This window comes from Chaetodon trifascialis, chromosome 3, assembly GCF_039877785.1.
Source record: "Chaetodon trifascialis isolate fChaTrf1 chromosome 3, fChaTrf1.hap1, whole genome shotgun sequence".
NCBI lineage: Eukaryota > Metazoa > Chordata > Actinopteri > Chaetodontiformes > Chaetodontidae > Chaetodon > Chaetodon trifascialis.
Window position 1 is genome coordinate 6,135,231 of NC_092058.1, and position 19,952 is coordinate 6,155,182.

Here is a 19,952-nt window from a genome sequence, read left to right on the forward strand (position 1 = left end):
CTCATCAGGTCAGGTTTTTCCAAGAGGACGAGTGGTCAGTGTGCAGACCGACGTCCTGTTACTGTAACTTCTCCTCTAATAAAGAACAGCTGCTTCCCGACACTCTGGCCTCACCCGGGTGTCTGTCACGCGGTCGTGTCGCTGCGTGCGTCTGAATGGGGCGCTAACACATCAGCGCAGCGCAGAGCAGCGGCATAATGCACAGCAGACTATAGGACAGGTAGATTCTGGCTGCCTTTCAAGTCATTTGCATGAAGTCCATTGAGCTTTAATCACTTTCCGATGTCATGCCTGAACTCTCGTCTCCGCTGTCAGGAGGAAACCAGGTCCCTGCTGTACTCAAGCTGCTGCTTACAAACCATTATTGACTCATACATCATGGAGCTGGCTTCATTTTCTCTTCGTCAACCTAACTCCACAAGTAGAAGACAGACTGCTCCCGGCTATTTTCTGCAAATATTTAGATTATTCTCACAATAGTACAACTTTTTGCTCATTTAATTCTGACTTTTTTCTTGACATTACACCTGTATTTCAAAATTTGATTCATTTTCTAAAAAATATTATGACTTTATTCCCGAAGTCTCCCTCAGCGTGGCCCTGATGCCCTGTCGTAAGATACAAAGACTGAACAGTAAAAAAAGGTTGAATGTAATTTTGTGCTCAGCGGTGTTCAATCTCCAATACACCACAGCTCCAGACATCACATTATGGGACACACAGGCCAGACTGGACTTTTGTTTCTTGTCGCTTTCTCAAGAGCAGTTCTCACTTACAGCCAAAAGGAGACTGGACAAACAGAAAGAGAACATTAATTAAAGGAGGTTGTGGAGGTTTTATTGGCATCTGAAGCCTCCTCACCTACGATGGCTGTGAAACTCCTCGGTGGAGTCGGTTTGGTTTGTCCGTTCTGGGCTACTGTAGAAACATGGTGGTGCAACATGGTGGAGTGTGGACGAGGACCTGCTCCCTCTGTAGAAAGCTCATTCTGAGGTAACAACAACACGATTCTTACCTTCATGTGATCATACGCTAATGAAAACATGAGTATGATGTTACATTTCTGCCTGTAGATCAGCTGAATTTCACTGGTCCTTTAATCATTTAAGCTACAAAAAACTTGCTTAGATTCCCTCAAATTGACTTTTTTTTTTTAGGCAAACTGCAGTTTCTGTGAGTGCAGTATTTGACTAAAACTTCTTAGCTAAATGATCACCATTGAGACTTGGTTTTGTCAAATCCTTCATGCCTCTTCACCTTCATCCGCGGTGCCAGTGGCTTATGTCGTCGCTACACTTCAGGGAGGCGAGCAGGATTGTTCGGAGCGAGCGTAAACTGCAGGTGAAAGCACACACGCAGGGGAACCGCCGCCATACCCCCGCCTAACTTTATCTATGTCTCTCTCCCTCGCTGTGTTTATTTATGCCTCTCTCGCTTTCAACATGTGTGAAAGAAATCCACACGGACTACAAATCCACCATCCATCACAGCGGGAAATGAAGCGGTGTGCTTTCCTCATGACCAGTCATCAGGTCAGTGTGTGCTGCTGCCCTTTGACCCGAAAGTTGGGTTAATAGCCTCCTCTTCCTACTAACTCCACATGGAGCGGTCAGGCCACATAAAAGCCCCCCTCCGGTGCTGACATTGTCAGATAAAGCCGAGCAGGGCAGGTGGAGCAGGGCTGCGCATCCACTCAAGTGAGCCTCAGCAGTCGCCGACAGGAAATTACCGGGAAAGGTCACAGTGAAAAGAAACCGTAAATGACGGGAGATGGAGGTTCAGGTGTGTATGGCAACATTTAGATAATTGCAGCACATGACTACACTGATGACAGCCAGCTGAGGCTTTCAAACATGTAAATCAGTTCAAGGCTGCACATGAAAGATGTTCTTACAACAGACGGGCTGTGTGGGTTTTTTTTTTATTATTATTATTAAACGTGGCGTCAGAAAAAATGCTTTCTCTGCCATTAATATGCCTCCTCATCCTCTGCGGATGTGTATAATCTAGGCTTTGTTTACTTGTACTCTTTTCAGTTGTGCTGCGAGCTCTCATTTACCCAAAGTTTTTGGCTCGTGGACGTTATCCTGGGAGCACCCAATACGCAAACCAGCATCCAGCAGCACAATAAGGATCACACCGGCGCAGGAGGCTCCTGAAAGGGCCCCGCAAAGCTCCAGCGAGAACTGAGAGTGTAATTCTGATCTGATAAAGCAGTGCTGAACTGGCCCTTGTGCCTGGGTGAGCAGGAGAACACCTCCCTGCCTCTGAGCGAAACGACAGAACGAGAGGCCGAAATGCTTTGCAAGCGTTTCATCGTCGAGGCTCAAACAGTATATGGCATAAATACATGTGCTTTTCCTGGTGGGACTTCACAAACCGCCTTTTCTAAACCTTTCTATAGATATTTTCTGCCAATTAACCCTGCTTCAGGACAGATTTGCCTATCTCGAGCCCCAGCTTTGCGCCTGTGCAGCTCACGGCGTCACTCTCCCTGCGTCTCAGGTATAATTTGCATGCCTCGGTCAAGGCTAAACTGAAGCGGATGAAGCGTCGCGGTTTGAAGGTCTCCCTGCTTTATCTGCCGACTCCTAAAAGCCTGACATATTTGCATTGCTTTTCATTTCCGCAGGCTCGGCGGTGCGAATGATAAAGGAAGAGGAGCACGCTGTACAAACCTTGCTCAACAAAGGAGGCAGTCGCTAATGATTTGCATGTGGAGGAAGCGAGGATAAGGCCCACACAGGGCTGCCTGGATGTTATTATCGCCCTCCCATCAAGGCTCCGAGCTGATGCCTGTCAACATCCAGTACACAGCCTGGAAGACAGGGGCTGGGTCACACCTTGGTGTCAGATGTAGCTGTCTCCCCCGGCAAAGTCAGGCTCACACAAACCAAGAAAATCTTTATTTCAATAGAGGATATTGTTTTCCAGTTCACCAAACTTCCAGATCTGTGGACTAAACTCCCCCAGCACCCGCTCCGCGCTCGGCCCCATCAATCTCACATTGCCTTATGTAGACGTGCCTTTCCCGATGCTGTCAGCGCTGCTCCCTGATATGTTTTATTTACCACCTTTTAATCATGCAAAAGATTAATGAAAATTTGATCACTGTACATTATTCGACTCGTCCCCGAGGACAGGGGTCTGCTTAATGGCACGACACCACGCGTGTATTGAATAGTTATCATCTCCCGCAATCTTTATCTCCCGTTTATCTGTTTGTGGCCTCAGAGCTTCAGAAAAATAACCGAGCACTCTGTAACGGTGGCACCTCTTTAATGCTTTCTTATGCTGCGCCTTCCTTTGGCTGTGACATTATCGTCTGTTTTCTGCAGTCTGTAAAATCATAGTAGGTGAAGTGCGGCTGAAGAGTTTTATAGGCAATTTCCTCCAAACACATTTATATAATGTCTCAGAGCCTGTACTCCTATCTGCACTTCTTATTTACTGTTATATGTATAAACATGCTGGTTTTACATGCTCTGCACTTCCCTCCGTCCTGCAATGCTTTATTTTCTAAGACTGTTTGGCCCTTTGAAGGGTGACCTTCAATTCATATATCTATTGCTATAACTCTCTGCTACTGTCTCAGTGGGACCTCAGTGGAGAAGATAAAATTTCTTTTTATGTCTCACAGTGAATCAAGTCACTTTATGCCAACACTTCTTTGACTATTCAAACAAAATGAGAATATCAGCATTCCGGTCCAGGCCTTCTCCTTTTCGCATCCCTGTTGAATCTGGATGGCGGCCAGAGAACATTTCAGAGGTAAATAACGTGTTGAATGTGGCTCTAACCTGGCTGCGTTTCACCAGAGGAGAAAAATATGCCCCGAATCATTTTCGGCATCAAAAACATCCCGTCTTTTCTCGCTCCGTCTGTCTGTTTGACGCGCTGATGCAATGCTTGCATCGCCCGCATCCGAGGATTCACATGAATGCTGAATAATCTTCAGTTTGGGCTTGTTGTTTTTACTAATAGGCAATCAAGTGCAGTTTGGTCCAGTTGAATCTTCTTCCTGCCGTCTTGCTCTCACATCTCTCGTTCTTCCCTCGCTCCTGCCCTCCTGAGGGAAGACATGCAGTAGCTTTTAGTGCTGTCATCCTCGGAGTGACAGATGGAGGCTATTAAAACGCATTTTCATTGCATCACGGTAAATAACGCAGCCATGTTTTGTATAATATTACTTTTCCCAAGACAGTGCGAGGATGCAAGAAGAAGTCATATAACCCGTCTTGTCATGGGTTTACTGTGCATGTACAGTGTAACTGTGATTTAGTTCTGGAGGGTTTTCACTGAGCTGCAGTTGTTGTTAGATTGCAGTAGTCAGTCCAGAGTGGAGAAGAAAAAAAAAAAAAGCCCTGACGGCACCTCATCAAGCCTGATTTCCAATCTCACAAAAAGGGAGGGTGACTGAGTAATGGACTTTTTCCACAAAGCATCAGCGCTGACAGCCACATGCACAGAGCAGTTAAGATTCTTAGTTTTTCAAAGGTATAGAAAATCAATATCAGCGGTGGCAGGTAGTATGATATTTATTCAAAATGCACTCCCTCTCTCGATAAAAAGGGGAGGTTTGGCTTTGCAGGAAGCTTGGCAGCTTAGAAGCTGTCTGTTTTATGGGCTGGACATTCACAGTAACCGACGATGACAGTTTCTATTTTTATACCCCTCACTCTGAGAGATCCTGAAATCCAGCACTGTCACAGCGGTCGGCTGGCGCAGGGAGAATTTTTGTTTAAAATGATAGGATAGGAAAAATATTTGACGTGGACTCAAGCGTCCACTCCTGATTATCTGTAACCGGCCAAATATTTTATGCTATTTACATCATAGAGCCCGTGAGTGTAAATAAATAAGCCAAAGTGTTGATGTCAAACCAGCAGAGGCAGTGGGTGGTTTGTTTAGTGTTTTCCAGGACACACATGCCGCTGACACAGGTGACCACTTCATGACCTTCAAATGATGTCCCTCACACACGATACCATGCAGTAAAGTTTCTAGTATTGGGATGTTACAGTAGAAAACAAAGGAGACACGACAAGAGTGCTGTGCAAACTGCTTAATGGCATGAAATGTATGAAGTAAACCCATAATTTGATGCAATAAGTGCAAGTTCGAAAACTCTGATGACATGTTTTGCAAAGTTTTACAGTGCGTGTGAGAGGATAAGGCTATGTGTGGGGTTAATGTGAGCTTACAGGTCACTGATGGCACTGAATGACAGCATCAGTTTCCTGTTCATGTAAATGGCTGCTGGTCCTGCAGATCCCACTGAGGCCTCACTGTGCAGCTTTTAGCTTGAGCTTATTGTTTTGTTTCACTTCAGCTTACACTGACTCCCCCTGTAAGTCAGTAGCAGACATTCATGGCTAAACAAGCCTGCATGAGCTATTTGCTACCTGCCCGGCATGATGTGGCAGCTGCTGCAGGGGGGCAGGGGGCTGCCCCGGGGCCCACGGTTCCCTGAGGGGTCCACCTTGAGCACAGGCTGCCTGTAGTTGAATATTTTAAATAAAGTTTGTTTGTGTTTTCATTGTGGTGAAAAAACAGCTGCAGCCGGGCCCTGTGACCTGTTTCTATTGTCGTGGATTCCACCTCCTTAGCGGCCCTTTAACCGTGCCTTCATCGCTCTGACTCGGTCTGGCTGCTGGGAGGTTTAAAAGCTTGCAGCCTGTTGCTGTTTTTGTACCAATGAAAGTGGAAACAGAGGAAGAAGCGTGTGGCCTCACATGTTCCTCTCACTCTCAACAACTCAGCCCTCCATGTTTGGGTAAGCGTCACGTTGCTAACTCCACTGTTAGCCAGCGAGTGAAAGTGTTAGCGAGGAGCGTGCAGCGAGCTCCCTGCAGGTAGCTGTGGACGATGATGATGATGATGAAGGTAGTGAGGATTTTGCACATTGGACATCTCACATAGTCTACAAAGACTTCGTGTCATTTTTTTGATGGATTGGTTCAAACTGACAGCTGCTTTTACTGATGACGGCACAGGCTTGTCGCTGGCTGTCCGGCCTGTTTTATAGACGGTGTTGCAGACCTCTTGGTTATTGTAGTAACAGCAGGCCACACACTACTTGCACGCTTGTAGTTTGCTGTCATGTGTGGGTCATTTATGTGGCTTGATTGCTTGTATGGCTGTGTTGCTGCACAAACTGTGTATTCATTTGCCTTCCGTCCTTTCCTGCTAGTTTATTTTGACTTTATCCTTCTTCTGACAAGGTTTGGGCAAATTATTGGTAAAATCCTTGGCGCTGACCATGGTTCTGAAATCCTCTATCTGCAGCTGTGCCAGCAGGTCACTCTCTAATGATAAACCCATGGACACGTGGCGCTGAAATAGCTCACCTCATTGTAATCCATGCATGTCTCTGTATTTCTATAAGGGCCCACTCCAGGTCCTCGCCCCCTCTGCAATGAGCCATCGCCTGCACCCGTACAGCCGACAGACTGCTGAAGTAAACAAGTGACTGGTGAAGAAAAATTGAGTTCTATCAAGCCAAAGAGACCGTGACATTTTTTTCAGGAGGTGGCAGACCTTAGAGCTCTTGAAACTAATGTTCATCTCGCTCGCCATCATCCTGAACACCTCTGCGTCAGAGCAATGCTCACAAATACATCAGGAATATTGAAATAGAGCTTCTAGCCGACAGTGGCGCCACAGAGCTCCAGACGGTGAACGAGGGTAAAATGATGCATGTAAGTCGTGTTCTTTTGGACTGGAATAGATCACTATGAGCATTAAACAGCAGAGATGGATGCTTCACTTCTTATGCCGGGACTGTGTCAGTGTGGTGTAATTGTGGGTCAGGGCTAAGCTAAGTCCAAGCTCAGAGCATTTGCAAAACTCTGAGTGGGTCCTTGACAAAAGGAAAAGTTGGCACACTGCTTCTGTACTGGCTGTCTTTGACACTTAGCATTAACTAGCTAGCATTTTCCCAAACGCATAAAACACCTTTATGAGATTAGCACACGCAGCTTAATTTTCCCCGCTGAATACATATTCAAAACAAGATGCAGGACGTGCAACAATAAAACCGCTCTGCATTTTAGTGTCGCTGCTCTCATCACAATAAGAAACCGGCAGTTCCCCACATTCATAAATCCACACTCTAAAACGCTGCGTGGCTTCACACAAACTGTGAACGGAGCGGCTGAAACACCTGCATTATTAATCAAACACAAACGGGTGATTATAGATTTGAAAGGTCTTTTTCAACCTCTAGAATGGGTTTCAAGTCACATCGGAAAATGCAAAATAGCTACAAATGAGCAGATACTTTAACCAGACTCTGTCTTATTTTTGTAAAAATGATCGTTCAGGTTTGTCTTGAGGTTTGGCATTTATCAGGTCGGTGAGCTCAGCCAGCGGAGGTGTGATACACTCCCACTCGGCCTCGCCTCTGAATGATGCTCCCCGGCCATTGTGCTCTGGGAACACTTGGGAGAGAAGGTCACGCTCTGAATATACAAACAGGAATCCAGTCAGGGCTCACAATTCACAAACAGTCCACTATACTACAGCAGACTGCTGCCAAAGTACAAAGTGATGCTCATAATGCCCTTCGTTTGGACACTTTGCATAATGGGATCAGCATGAAAACAGTATTAATGCCAGACAGGCTGTCAGGAAAACACATACAGCCCTTTGGTTTCAGTTTTGCTTTGGAGATATTAACTCAATAAATGCAAAGAGCGAGCACATCCGAGAACATTCTTTGATACCCTCGTGTTGAAACAGATGGGGCTGCTGGGTCTCTCTCATCGCTTGAGGTAGTTGTCACAGTCTACATCAAAATGGGCCATGCAGACAAATAAACCAGTGGTTATTTAAGTGATTATGTTGCTGTCACTGTGTGAAGTGTTTCTGTGTTTTTTTCCTCTCTCATCACTAATACTGGATTACCCCGTTGGCGTGTGTAGCGCTGTTTAACTAAACAGTTTACTGTGCTAGTGCCTGAGAATCACTGCGCAGCCACGGGGGTTTCCCAGCGCACATTCAAGAAATTAGGAGGCAAAATAGAATAAACTCTACACCCTGAGGGGCTTTTATTGTGATATCAACAAACCAGGTGGCAGAAGGTGGAAAGTAATCTTACACAGTATAAATGCTGGAGACAGAGTGCGTAAACAGCTCAAATTGGTCGCTGTGTCTCAGGTTTAATGCTCATACGAGATGAAAAGCTCAGCCAGAGGGTGTCAGGGACAGTTAAAGCATTTCAAAAACATTATTTAAGGCTCTCCACGGACAGGACGCCAATACTGTAGATGGGAATCCCACATGCTGAACAAGACGGAGCGAGATCAATATTTACACCTGACTCCTCAAATATGCGACTGATTTGCAACAGAAAACTCATTTGGATGAAAATGTAACGCCGACTGATTAAGTCTTCTATTAACATAATGAGGAAACGTTAATTAACTTAAATATTGACACTGAATGCATCACCTTTTTTATGAATGTATCAGCAGAATACATTCGGTACGTATCATGATATGTACGTTTTTTACATATTTTATGATACGTATGCATATACAGCATTATTCATCTTTTTTATGGTTGTGTTTAGGCACTGGCAGCGCTTTGTTAATGTTAATGGTTAATATTATGGTCTGTTTTAATGCAGAAAAAGTCAGCAGTGATCAAGACATCAACATTTAACCAAAATCAGGGTCTTTCCAGTTAACCAAAGTGCTTTTGACAACTTAGACTTAGACGGTTTCTTTATTGATCCCAATTTGGGAAATTATTTTGTTGCAGTAGCAATTAAACATACAGCAAACACAGGATGTACACACAATTATTTAGAAAAAGTAACAATAAATATGAACAGGAATAAAAATAAAAATAAAAATATAATTAAGTAAAACAAAATATAGTTATATAGTATGTATTATAATATGTAATACATATTATATAACATCATATAATAAAAATACAATATAACTAAGTATATAAACAGTACTGTATTTACAACATTTTTTTTTCTGCCTGAATGCATTCTTTGGGATGCAAACCCTAGATTCTGGTGTCACAGCGCTGCACTTCATCCGTCCACCATCCACCCGGATCAGACAGTCGGCTCTTTTAAGTGTGACCTGGTTTTAATTTCTATCATTAGCCCTGTTGATTTTATTATTTGGGATGTCATGGAGGGTAAACACAGGGTTAACTCACCTTTTCATGAGTTATTTAACATTAGACAGCTCAGCCGCCTTTTCCTTTACCACCTCCTTGGTGATTTTGTCCGATTCCTGTTAATATGTCAGGCTCAGCAGACTAACCGAGAATAGAATAGCCTGCACGTACTGCCATTTAAGGCTGCATAATGTTTTCTACGCTGATTTCAAATATGTCCGAATACTCATTTCCTGTCTTGACCCACTCAATTATACACTGCTCTTGACACAGTCTTGGCTGTTTCTTCACTTAATCCGAGAGGTTTGCTGATGAGGAAATGCAGGAAACATAACCAGGCACCCATGATAGCACACCCACAGCGTTTGATTCACTCAGAGAAACGTTGTCTCTGAGCAGAAACCAGGCAGCATTTATTATGTTCGCCACAACGTAATTATGAAAACACTTCAGTGATATACTAATGCAGTTTCTACAAGATGGGTTTACCATATTTTCCATCAGTCATTAAAGTTAAAAGTTGGTCCCCTGTTTCCTGTGAGGCTGGGATTAAGATGGACAGCTTAATTACCGGCATTTATGTTAAAAGTTAGGCTAGTTTATGCTCTTGTTTATAAAGTAACAGCAACATGCACATTAAGCAGAGCAGCAAATTGCCTGTTCAGTTTCCCACATTTTTAGGGTCACAAATCAATCAGCTTTTAGCAGCGCTGGCAGCGTAGCTCTGGGGACGGCAGTACTGGTCTGCTGGTCCACCACTTAAGTCCAGACTGAAATATCTCAAGACAAATGGCTGCACTGGTGACCCCCTGACTTTTCATCCAGAGCTGCCAGCAGGTCAAAGTTTTGACTCTTCCAGTGAAATATCTCAACATTTTCGGGATAAATTGGCTCAGAATTTGGTGCAGACATTCCTGGTTTCCATTAATCTTAATGACTTTGGACGATGAAATTTGGTGCAGACATTAGTGTCCCCTCGGGAGGATGTCTAATTACTGGCTTTTCTTGTTGCACCATCACTGGGTCAAATTTCCATTTGTCCAAAACTCCACGTCATCATCGTCATGTTAGCATGCTGATGTTAGCAATTAGCTCAAGAGTCCTCTAGTGGTCCTTTAAAAGCCCTCAGAAAAAATGTCACAGTGTCTTTTAAATGTATCGGTAACAGTTTTTTCATCATTAAAGGAGGAAAAAGGGCCTTTTGGGAAATATCAGAAATGCTCCTTTTCATGTCGGCTGGCTGGGGGGGCGTGTCGGCGTCTGTGCTTGATTGTCTGGCTCAGTGCGACCGTCTGCTCTGCCTATGAAACAACAGTGACGTTACCGCTTTCATGTGACATTTGATTGGCTGCTTCAAAATCAGGACTCAATCTGCTGAACAGTGTTGCATAGAACTGATGCACAAACAAACATTTCTCCCTGTTGCTTTCTGAGTTTTTCTCAGAGGAGATCACAGGACTGGTGCTGTGCAGAGCAGATGTGTGTGCTGCAGACAGAGGACACCGACGTTGATGCGTCCTTTTCACCGGGCAGTTTGTGTCCAGTCAGAGGCAGATAAGCTTTCAGGGAAAAGGTGTCTGCTGGCTGCCTGTTATTTCTTCTTTCCTTCCATCAAACATCCATATTTACTTAACTCCAACAGCCTCTAAATAAGTCACTTAATCATATCTAACATTGAACCCAACTGTTACCACCAGGTCAGCGCTATTCAGCTCTGTGTCCTCACAGTGAGACCCACAAATTATTAAGTGGAGGATGAGGTTACCTTGTGTCCACGAAAAAGGAAATAGGCTATTACCCTGCAGGTGGTTCTGGCTCCAAGACCTCTGATTTACTGTAAGTAATATTTTATGTTAGATATCTTATCACATACTCATTGTGGTTGTACCCCAGGCTGTAGACCTTTAACATTAATAGCTCTTGAAGTGTGAATTCACCATGAAGGGAAGCCCTTTCCCTTCTGAGCTTTTGCTCTGTAATTGAAATAAGGAAACTGTTTTCTCTAACTAAGAAAACCCGGAAATGTCTCTGCACTGTGTGTTATAATAATGCTTGATCGTTGCTGCCTGTGACAAACAGGAAAGTGTCAGATGCACACTGCACGAGGCTAATGTGCATTTTACTCATCACGTAAATGGCCATTATTGCAGCAATATGAGGGAACGTTATTGATCCCTGAGGGGAAATTGGGTCAGCTGCAGTTGCTCGCATTGTAAAACAAGTAAATAAAACAAAAAGTAAATAAAACAGAAATAGGAAATGAGAAATACCTGAGAGAATATACACACCACACGACTATTAAATCAACCTTAGATAATAAACAATATGTAAGCGTAAATAGGTAAACTACATGTATTGACAGTGAATTTGAGGTTGATGTTTGATGGCTGTAAAGGTTCACACGGCTACTGAAAAGACAAAAAACACTGCGCTGGAAAGCAGCGTTCAGCGATCAGGTCGGTACTTTACATCTTTACCTGTCGGTTCTGCTGCCGTTTGCTTTTTATCGACAAACTGCTGCAGTTTTTTATGCTTTCAAATCTGAAGTGTTTGCACATCTTAGATGCCACAGAACAACAGAGCTGCTGTACAGCTCTCTTTAACTAAAAGTGCTTCAGATTACATGTCCAGGAAAAAAAAGACATTGTTTTCAAGAGAAATTGGAGCCTTTCGATTCAGACCTTTTGCAATAACTAGTAATAATCTGTCTTTCAATCTAAATATTTATGAACTCACACGGAAACAGATTAGAAATACAATTTCGAGGGTGTCATCCAGGAGCAATCAGACAATGATTCTACTCATTCAGACCAAAAACAAATACAGATGGTTCTCAGACATAAATACAAATACACTGACTAAAATCTATAATCCAGATCCACACCGCCGACTTTTACAATAGCACACAACACTTTAACAGCCTCTGCTGGTCTAATATGACTGCCTCATTTTCTCAGTAATTTATTCCCAATTGCATACCCACACAAACTCCTCCTCACCACCTACGGAGCTGTCTGTGGACCTGTATTCCTGCACCGCTCTGTTTACCCATGGTATGCATTTTTGCCGAAACATTATTGCAGAGCTGCACTTATCTCGCACTGTCTGTCAGCATAGGTTTTTGCACACTATCACACTTTCCAGCCCCGGGAATACGTCCATATTCTGCAATCTTGGTCATTTTGTTCTATGTAACGCCATCACGGTAAACTGTCTGCTTGATGACACACGAACCACACCGCCGTGATCGCTCTATATTCGCGTGCGCCTTGCATTGTTCCCATCACTGTATAAGAAGATGTTTTGCCCATGCGATGTGTCAGCACGTCAGTTTATTTAGAGTGTTCCCCTGCAGCTGTGATACCAAGTACCACATCCAAACAGGACGACAGGGCCTACAGTAAGAGCTGCTGCCCTTTAATGACTCACAGTATCCTTGAAAGACAAATGTACATAATAATAAAATAAACTGGGATCGGCACAGTAGGAGCTGTAACCTTGTTTGTAGCTTCAAAGTGCCAGATGATGCATTACTTTGTTCTTTGCGTTTTCTGAAGGTTCTGAGGTGAAATCGGTTGAGGTTGCAAGATTTATCCGCTATCTTAATTTCCCTTCATCTCAAGGTTCAGCCTTAGTAAGCGCTAATAATTCTTCTCTGACCTTGCCTTGCACTGCGTTTGTTGATCTTACAATTTGGTTTTTAAGTGGTCGTTAGCTAACATACAGTATTTCTGCTTCTTTGATGTTAGGCGATTCCATGAAAGATGTCTGCACACGTGGGGAATTGATTTCCACGCCTTGTCACATGAACGCATGAAATAAATCAATTCATGCTCTTGCACTCACGTCCTTGATGTCATTATTATTTATAAGAATATCTGCTCAGTAATTAAAAACACATAGAAAAGAAGGGTCACATCTCTGTGCATAGATGGGATTAAAACTAAGTCTAACCTCTGCGTAATAAAGTAAGTAAGACGTAAACATGCCTACAGAGTTCATATTTTACAGGGAGAATGCAGAAATATAGAAAAATTGAATCTCCAGCTTCAGCCTAATGAAATGTAGAATCATTTATCAGAAATATTTCATATCCACCAAAAACTCAAGAGGCAGCGAGGTGGGCTTTGAGGAATGTCAATGGAGGACGGACTGGGTGGAGTCCCAGTTCAGAGCAATGGAGGAGGAACGAGGCTGGGACTGAACAGGCCGTGTGTTGGAACCAGGAGCTGGTTTTGGTGGTTCTGGGGGAATCTGGAGCTGGTTTATCAGTCATAAAACTGATATTTTAGGCCTTGTTGATCTGTTGATTCTTTATGTAGTGCTGGTGAATAATGTAATACAGCTCCTGCTGCTTTATTGAAGAAATTTCTCATTAGGCTTATATTTTTGCCAGTCAGCCTCTTTCCCGGGTCATCAAATACTGACATTTCTTCACACCCCTCAGCATCGCATACGTTTACTTTTCACCAGCTCCAGTGTGAATTCATCCATAGCAACATGACACGCTCGTAGCCTAGACCTTCACCAAGGAGACTGGGATTCGTGTCCTGCGTGACACCAAAAGTCAGCAGTCTTTTCCTAAACCTCGCCAGGCAGTCTCGGCGCCTAAGCCTGACCTGTTGGAAAAGCTTTCTGGCAGGAAGGTTTTGAGCGTAGCACATTGGCGCTCTATGGTTCCCTGTGCATCTGCTTGAAATGCCAGCGTCACAGAGCGTGCTGCTGCAGCCTGGATATCAGGAACCTTAGCGGCTGGAGCAGGACTTATTTAGGCCCACCTCTCTGTCTTGGTGCCACAGGCTTTGCAGATAGCAGCGCTGGTCTTTGCTTCAGCGCATACCACCAGCCTATGCTGCTGTGAAAAATATGGAAGGAGATAAATGACTGTAGGATCAGTTTTTATTTATTTATATTTGTGTTTAGGGCTGGCTATTGTACAATAAGGTGCTTTCATTGGCGAGGTCATCACTTCAGGTAGATTGTGTATGTTTTATTTCTGCCAAATGAAGAAAATTAACACTAACGCAAAAACAAAATGTTCCTGTACAGACACTCGCTGTATGTAAACACAGTCATCAGGATGAATGTTGGCATCGTACATTTCTGCACGCCATGGATATGTTGAAACATTACATTTCTTCACATTCAGACGTAACATTTCTTTACATTTCAATGTTCAGTTTGCTGTGGTTAAGGCGTGGTTAGCTTCAGCGGCAGAATCACTTAGTCGGGGTTGGGAAAAGATCATGTTTTGACTCAAAATACCCGGATTAGGCACCAAAAAACACGACTGGAGAATATCCCGATGTCTCATTAAAAACATTCGCTTCTGTCACCACAAACTGCCGCCTGGCACTCGGTCTCGGGTAGCTGTCGTGCCACCGTCACCCCCTCCGCCTCCTAATGAGGAAAAAACGAGCTCATATATTTTACAGGTAATCTGAACTACATCGCTTTGATACCTATCGTAGAAATGCTGATAAATGTAACGTGTCCATAGTCTGCAGAAACATTTCTGTGTACGCTCACGCTTGTGTGTTTACATTTTCACTGATGTATCAGACATTTTCTTTTTTTGTCAAAGTTTCACCCTAAAGTTTATGAGTGGAAGGAAAGCAGCTGACACTCAATATCCTAATGGCACATTAGACAGCAGGCAGATTTTCAATTTCATGGCAGAACGTGGCTTTTTTTGTCTGCACCTGTTCTGGAACTGTGCGAGCAATCAAAGCACATTCAAACATCCTTTTGATATATGAGATGGCTTGGAGGACTTGGGAGTTAGTTCCCACAGGCAGAGTGAAGCACCTTTGAGCCCTAATGATGTAAACTGTTGGAAAAGAGTACAGTCTGCAGTGGCGTCAAGACTTAATTGCTCTTTCAATGAGACTGCATGCAAAGCCGTTCTCCTGCTCCAGGACTTAATGAGAGAGCTACCGACGTGTGGCAGTCAACTCACCTCTTCATGTGTTACGGTGATGGTAATTAGAAATCACTTGGGCATGCGCTGGTTTGGAGTAGTCCCAAATCAAACCAACAGATCAACATCTGTGCCGGCGATGTTTGCAGTTATGCTGGTTGCAGCAGTGAAGCATGAAGAGAGGAGAGCCTGTGGTGAAGTAGGGAAAACATCAATTGCACACGCTTCCACAACATATGTACACATATGTTTGCATGCACCTGTGCACCACTGATGTTTTCTCTGTTTTCCTCTGAAGCGCTCTCCCTCTTTTCAGACAGACGTACGCACGCTGGCAGCGTTTGTTCGATAAGCTGGCAACCACACTGAGCACACGCCACAATATGAGTCTCCTCCTTTTTGATTTTGGACCAGTAAAAAGAGAACTAGTCTCAAATCTCGTCAGGTCACGCATGTTTGTCCATGTAGAGACATTTTTGAAGTCATAATTCTCCATGCTGTGGCATTTGTCCTGGATTATGAATTGCAGTTTGGCAGCTTTTGACAGGTGTGAGACATGAAACAGGAACGATGTGTTTTGTCTCAAAAACGATCCGCAGCTCAGCATCACTGGATCACGCTCATCCGCTTGATTGTTTTCCTCGAGCATTCGCCATTATTTTAATGTTTCCACCCATCTGGAACAGAAAGGTCTTGAGGTCCACAAATCAATCCAGAAAGTGTCAGACGCTGTAAGATGTCTTTCATAACAGAGAAATGCACTAATTGCCCCCGAAACGCTTTCAAGTAATCTGTTATTTGTGCTATTTGATTCACTTTAATGTCTGTGTACGCTGGTGTCAAGTTGTATTTAAGAGTGCATGGTTTTCATTCAAAGCGCTAAGAGGAACCAGATAATTAAAAAGAAAACCTTTTTTGTTGAAAATGAGGATGGAGGATTCGAAAAAAGGATTTGTGATGATGTCTTGACTTGAAAACTAACGGAAAACCACAAATGGCTTTAAAATAAACTAAGAAAGAAAAGCTGAGCGTTGCATCTGCTCATGAGTTTACTGTCTAAGGATTGAAGGTGTCTGTCGCACGTTCGGACACGAAAGCTTCTGGAACAAATAACTGTAAAATTTACTTTTTGGAAAATTTCTTTCATTCTTTCTTTGGCTCTTGGCAATATTTCCACTGATTCTTACACTTTCAAACATTATTTTCATTCCTATTTGTGTTCCTATTTCCCATTCCTGAGCATATTTGCTTGTGCTCATACACTTTAATGCCAATTAGGCATGCAGACATGGTCAAGATGATCTGCTGAAGTTCAAAACAAGCATCAAAGGGGGGCAGAAAGGTGTTTAAAGTGACTGGTTTGAGCTGAGTTGAGTGTTTCAGAAACTGCTGAAGAACATGTGTGAATGCACAAACTGCCGCTGACGGGGTCCAGCAGCAGAAGACCACACCGTGTGCCGCTGGAAGCCGAGGCTACAACTGGCACAAACTCACCAAGACTGGAAAGCAGGAGATTGGAAAAATGTTGCCTGTTTGGATGAGTCTCGATTTTCTGCTGCAACATTCAGATGGAGGAGTCACAGTGGAGGCGTGGATCCATCCTGAACAGTTTGGGCTCCTTTGTCCCAATTAAGCATCACGTAAAGCCCACAGCTGACCTGAGTGTTGCTGCTGACCGCGTCCGTCCCTTTATGACCCCCCTGTGACCGTCCCTCTGGTGAAAAAGCATCTTTGTCGACTCTTGCTGCACACTGTGAAGTGCAGTGATTGCACTGCATTAATGAGATTAAAAAGCTCTACAGTGACACAAGAAGCAGTGCAGAGTCAAGCCTGTAGTCTGAAAATAACAACACATAATGTTTAACGGGGGTTTCATGGTTTTTGAACGTGACTGATTGACAGAGGACACTCGACGCATTGTTACCGCTTTATGTTTTGTACCTATGTCTTGTTCCCGTCATCGCCTGAGTGACAGCCGGCGGTTTGAAGCCAGCAGCTGACACACTCGAGCATCACTGTAACTGGTGGTTGGTGGTCCGCGATCCAGAGCCACTGCTGTGTGCAATTTTGCTGTCTCCTCGTGATCACATAATCAGTGAACGAAATTTCATTATGTTTTGATCTGATCACACAGAGAAGGACCAAATTAGAAACAAAGCGTCCCCGATCATTTATCCTTCAGAGCGTCAAGCCTTTTCAGCGCAGCCGTTAACACTGAAGTGTTTTCCTGTCTCAGCTCTCTGCAGATTGGTATGAACCCTCTCCATCTGACGGTGTACTGTCAAAATACAGTCACTTCACTGATGTGCTTTGTGGATTTACACTCGAGAATTTATCACCTGACTAGCTAGCTTTGCATTATTCATGGAGCAGGGAGAGAGAGACCGCAATCTGAATGCAGACGACGCTGTATTCACACTCAGAGCCATATGACAGCGCTGTCTCCACAACGCCCTTGTTAAAACTCCGCTTTGGGTAACAGGAGGCAAAGACAACCCGTAGCCTCATTACAGTCGTTGCTGCATTTGTTGAACATAACAGTGGAGAAAAATGCATTGTCATTTTAATGCCCTTTGCAAGACTTTCTCATTCATTTACAGCAAGTCAGCAACATGAGGCTTCAGTTGAACCCCCTTTGGGTCAATGAAAACTGCTCCTTTGCACTAAATATGTAAACAATAGCATATTTTTCTGATTCCTGCGGTGTCTCCAGTTAGTCCGTACACCATGTATCCTATGTGCTGCATGCAGTGCGTCGCAGCTGATAGCATGAAAGGTGAGGTTAAACGCTGTTCAAACTGCTCAGGACAGCTTTGACGCCGAGAACAAACAAAAGCCTCAGTGCACATTATCAGCATGCACAAACAGCGATCCTCAAAATGAAAAAGATCAAAATTTACATCAAGAAAGATAAACACACATCAACAGGCAATACGGCACACGCAGCAGGCCACAGGAAATGTTATTTTGCGTTGGTAGAAATATATTTGTAACCTGAGCAGAGGTCTAATCAGCCAGAATAACTGAAAACACCTGTGTGTGTGCAGGGCGCTCAAACAAAACAGATCCTCTCCACAGGTGTGGTAACTTCCTGTAATGAATGCTTCTTCCTCTCTTTGGAATTTAAATGCTGCTCGGGTGAATCTGCTGGTTTGTTCCTGCAGGTAACCGGCAGGGCTGATCATTCAGGGTAACTGGGAACACCTGGGCAAAACGCTCCCAGCCACTACAAAAGCTGCCACCTCAGACCGCTTTTCTTTCCTGTTTTTAATTTTTCATAGAGCCCATCAACACATTTCTCGCACATCGACTCTCTGAGCTCCACTTCTTCTCTCGTCTGCATTTAATTCATGCATGCTTAACTCTGGCATATTTGTGTGTCACGGCCGTCATGACAATACCTTCATGTGGATTCCTAATTTGAGTGAAACGCTCATGAGAAGCGTGTCTCATCTTCAGATTTACGATCTGCAGTGGTGACACTGAGCTAATTCACACATTCAAGGTTTTCAGATGTGCGATCTCTTCGCGTACCTGATGCATTCATTTTTTCATTTACACATATCAGTTTGTAATCTGCCGTCACTCTAACACATTAAGTTTACCTGGATGTTACTGGAAGCTCGTACGTACAGAATATCTATGAGACGACTGCTCCTTTCAGAATACTCTCCCTGGCATAAATGTAAATTTGTAGAAACACTGGCTGTGTATTATTCTTCCGTGCTTCTGCGTGCCATGTGTGTTGTTGTGTTTGTTTACTTGCTTGTTTTTGTTTTTTTTTTTGCATTTACAAAAAAAAAAGCATCATACGTGTCTCTCTGCCGCTGCATTTTTAGGCCGTGTGATGGCAACAAAAACACAGTTGATATTACCTGTGTGGTGCACAAGCATACCTCAGAATAGGAGCATTTTCATGTGCCATGCGCTGCACTGTCCCACCACCCTCACTACTGTCCACACGCCCCTCACATTTAGACAAGGCAGCGCACAGTGAATCGATCGACGATTGGATTAACTAGCTCCTACATGACTGAGATTGAGATTGAGACAATGGACGGCTGAGATAGCATGAATGCAGGCATTGATGGAACATGTTTCTGCACCTCTCTGCCACTTATGTTTGGTTGATTTGTTGCCTTCTATGGAGCCCCTAAAGTGCCACGAAGAAAAAAAACTATATCGTGAGCACGAGACACTAAAACGTGCGCTCGAGATACAGTTATTTCCCGCGCTTTGACTTGTCCGTGCATACGGCTCTCCATAGTGACCACTTCAGATGTTCACAGTCACTCAGAAGAACTCAGCTAATTAAGTTTTATTTTCACCAGAATGTCATATAATGACTTTCTTGTTGCTCTTGCCCTGAGACATGGGATGTGTTGCCGTCTGTCTGTATAAATGGAGCCCTAAATGGATAAATGGTTCATTTAATAGAGCGCACAATTTAGCTTAAACGTGCGCATATTTTAGCATCTCATGTGCACAATATAGTTTTTTTTTTCGTCGTGGCACTTTAGGGGCTCCGTACCTTTCCCTCCGTCTGATATGCTAAAAGTTTTTGGTGTCTAGACGTAACCAAACAAAACTGAAAATAAAAAAAGAAACTGAAATCAATAAGTGAACTAAGCTTAAAAATAACACGTAAACACACAAACCCCAGTCTCCAAGGTGACAGTCTTTTTCTGGACTCGTCCATCCTCCATGGCCTGCTCACTATGTGGCCTTTGCTCACAGTGGCTCCTCAGAAACCTATGGGCGACCATGTTTTATACAGTCTTTTAAATAGCTACAGCAAAGAGCACGGTGAGCAGACAACGGCTATTGACAGCAGTGACTGTCCGCTCCCTATGTGTCTGAAGTGACCTTCAGCAGATGGCCAGCTCTA